The sequence below is a fragment of the Pseudonaja textilis genome, chromosome 1 (genome assembly GCF_049901715.1).
Source record: "Pseudonaja textilis isolate UNSWEBS1 chromosome 1, rPseTex1.2, whole genome shotgun sequence".
NCBI classification, from domain to species: domain Eukaryota; kingdom Metazoa; phylum Chordata; class Lepidosauria; order Squamata; family Elapidae; genus Pseudonaja; species Pseudonaja textilis.
This window is the reverse complement of record NC_141990.1, coordinates 297,082,753-297,086,818: the sequence shown is the minus strand read 5'-3', so window position 1 is coordinate 297,086,818 and position 4,066 is coordinate 297,082,753.

Below are 4,066 nucleotides of genomic sequence, written 5' to 3'. Positions count from 1 at the left end.
TTGCCTGAGGTCAAATGGCTGCCAGTTGGCTTCTACATTCTCTTTGTTCTCCAGTTCCTGCTGAGAGTTACATCCTTGTATTTTCCTAGTCAGACAACTACTTCTCTTTTTGTGTTGAACCTACTGTTGTCCAGGTAACCAGTCCTGCCACAATAATTTAACCATTAAGTCTCTCGCTACAACCACCTGCCACTAACTCCCAAGACTGGTTAAACTTAGCAAATGATCACCTGATATTATGCCAAGAAAGCAAACTAAACAGTATAAGACTGATTTTTAAGTTAACATGTTTAGAATATTTTTTTATATTTATTAATAAAGAACCTCTTCATAAATATATATAATATTGAAATTGTCTGTGTTGTCCTTATGCATGGTTAAAACATAGATTGAGAATTCTCTGCTATTTCTATCAATGATCATGGTTCTGGTCACTGGCCAGGCCATTAGGTAAAAGTTGAAAAGGGTTAGGGTTAGGGAATAATAGTGGAATAACAGGTTAAATTCTCAGTGGGGTGATCAGGAATATTTTACAGCAAGATTTTCCTTAGAATCTTTCATGATTCAAGATAATTTTTTAAAAAATATTTTATATATCATAATTAATAAAAGCCAACTGTTGCACTACCATGCCATCTTGTACCTCATCATAGTTTCCACATCAAGCCTAATGTTGAATAAGTAATTATGTCAAAAGCTTGTTTATTGGAAGCAATGGCAGTAATGATAATGTAGTTCAAAGGTTTAGAGAATTGATTTCCTTTTTTCTAACCAGAAGAAAAAATTACAGTTTATAGACCAACCAAAATTTGTAGAAAACCAAACAAGGATTTGATCCTTCTCTTAACTGTTTGGCAAGGTTACTTGCATTGAAATAAAAGTGAGTGGAAGTGAGTACTGCATTCTTTTCCATGTCTTTCAGATTGTACTGTTTGGTGTAACATCTTAAGATGCTCACATATCTTTTACAGCGACTATTTATCCTAAATTTTACTTATCTCTACAATCTGGTGGGATAAAATAATTTGTACTTAAGGAACTACAAGCAAGAATCCAGTAGCAGTTATGGAATAAATAGTCTTTTTTAAACAATGTGAATACAGTGAATTAATCCATCATTTTAGCAGGTAAACCATTTTCACCTCTCATGTGGCCTACATTTACATTTCTTCTATGTTTTGGACACAAAAGGGGGGGGGGTGGGGGGGTTTTTTTTGTTTTTTGAATTTTTTTTTTTTTTGGAAAATTTGGGGTTTATCCTAAAATCTATAGTTCCCTCTAGTGTCCACTTTTTGAAAGCATGAAATTGTTTATCTGTTGTATCCTATCAAATCCAAAACAGAAACTATTTCCCACAAGAAGCTTTTTGTACTTTATAATTAATTCCAAATTTTTATTGTTGTAAAAGGTTTAATATTCCAATTTTATCTGGACTCATGGTGTATTATAACTTTCTAAGATCAAAATCTTGTTTACTTTTTTGCTGTTTATTTCAGATTCTTTATATTTTTAAGTATATAATTATTACTTTTTTTTCATCCGTTCAGGATTAAAGGAAGGCACACCCATCATTTTCAAATTTTTCATTCCAAAAGGCTTTAATAGCTTAGATGTAGTTAATGAGCAATTTCCACAACCGATTAGAAAGTGACACTTGAAAACTTAAGGATCCTTTAAAAGTATCAAGACAAGAAGAGCAAGCTGGGTGAACATGGCATTGCTTAGTGCTCAAGCCCATGAAAAACTGCTGTCCTATGGTCTAACAAGCAGCAGTTATCGGGAGCATATGTGGGTGATCTCTTCTTATCCAGGAAAGTTCCAAGGAACCAATTCATTGACTGGTTCCCTGGTTTTTGCTGCAGCTGTTAACTCTTCTTTCACACAGCCAGCTTCAGTTTGCCATCTGACCCCCAGAAAGTCCATTAAACCACAATGGCTTACTTGGCAGCCCTGTAAAATGTAAAATGCCCATATACACACACAAACACACACACACACACACACACATATACTCATGTGCACTTTGTAGACCCTATCATCAAGGCTGAGAAAGAATACTGATCAATGTAAAAAGAGTTGGCAGGCAGGCCATTTTGTTTACACTATTGTTTCTATGTTGATTCATGCATACAGGCACTCAACCAAATCAACCTTAAAGGGGAGTAAATTATCAATAATTTATTTTAAAAGTATGGTTTGGTTATAAAGAGAAGATAAAATTCGTGAAATGAAGATTGATTTGGATCTTCCCTTCATAGTTACAGTATTTCTTTTGGCAGTCTTATAAACAGTGGACATTAGGGGAAGAGAGAGATGGGTAACTTCTGTTTTATGAAGTGGATTAAGGCATTAGCCATAGCAATAGCACTTAGATTTATATACTGCCCCATATTGCTTTACAGCACTCTGTGGGTGGTTTACAATGCCAGCATACTGCCCCCAACAATCTGGCTCCTCATTTTAGTGACCTCAGAAGGATGGAAGGCTGAGTCAACCTTGAGCTTGTCAAGATCAAACTTTGAGCTGAGGCCAGAGTTAGCCTGTAATTGCTGCATTCTAACCACTGCACCAAGGCAGAGAATTATGAATTAGTTTTAAAACAACTCAGATTTTAGGCAATTCTCGCCTTCAGCTATGCCACTCCATGTTACCTGGGAAGGCCTCTTCTAGGCAAATTACAGGGAAGACACAACTGGTACAATTATAGAACATCCATTCTCCTCTAGATATAGATATGCACTAACAAAAAGATTACATTATAGCTTACAGTATGAGTGGATATCATGAACCCAACATCTGTTGTGTAAACAATATCCAGGTATATGCTGCCTTACTTCGTTTCCCCTTTGCTAAATAGGTAGAGATAGTTTTGAATTATGTCTTTTTTATTTCCCTCCCACAAAGATTTCAGTTTGTTTTTCAATTGAATTATGCAGCTAGTATGTTATATTAAAAGCGTAAAACATTCTGAAGTGATTTATCTTGGTCTGATTTTTTTTTACATCTCAAAAAACTAGCACTTTAATAGTGGAGTGTAGATTTTTTATATCCACTGTATATGTTTCCCATTTGAAAAGAATTATATTTGTTGGAATTGTACAATCACCTTAAGCCACTTTCTTCGGTCATCTTATCAGTCAGAATTAGCCTTGCTCCTTGAATGTGCCTTCCCAATTTTGAGAGGGCTTTACCAGAAGATACAACAGGCAAGGATGCTTCATTGAAAATTGAAAAGGTACTATTCCTTTTGTTTTATTCTAATACATCTAATCACAGCGTTGATAAAATGATGATTTATTTGCAAGAATACTCAAGAAGAAATAAATCCTTCACGGAATTCATTTGAATATTTGACTAAATTTGAATATTTAATTCAAAGTATGAAGATAAATTGAAGATTCTCATTGATATTTAGGGGTTAAGAACCTCCAGTAAGTGGATGAATAAGGATGTATCGGCATGCCAATATCTACAGCGCATGCGAGCCTTCTCGTGTGGATCCAGAGTACTGAGCCACAAGCCATGCTAAAACTTAACAAACAATAACGCAAACATCATCATCATCAGCAGCAGCAGCAGCAACTGGCTGTGCAGAATTTGCACCGCAGCTTCTGCCACCCCTCGCCTTTGGAGCGCAGGCTCGCGTGGTCGGTGTTTATGTAGCTGCAGTAAAATACGAAAACCACGAGAGACGCGTAATGAACAAAAAGCGCAGGAAGATTTTAGACCGCACTCAGCGGGTCTACCTGATGCGGGAGCGGTAATTTTGACAGCTGCGATGATGTCATCCAATGGGCCAGGCCAATGACTACGCCGACAACAGGCACGGAGAGTTTTAAAGCAGTGTTTTCGCAACCTCAGTAGCTTTAAAAGACTGTGGACTTCAACTTCCAGAATTCCTCAGTCAGCCCTAACCGGCTGCGGAATTCTGGGAATTGAAGTCCACACAACTTAAAGTCGAGTAATACTACTTTAAAAGGACAGACTACGAGATTGACTTTGACGCCTCCCCTTTAGGCTTTACGACCACATGACGGTTACATAAGGATCCCGACCGGGGAAAGAG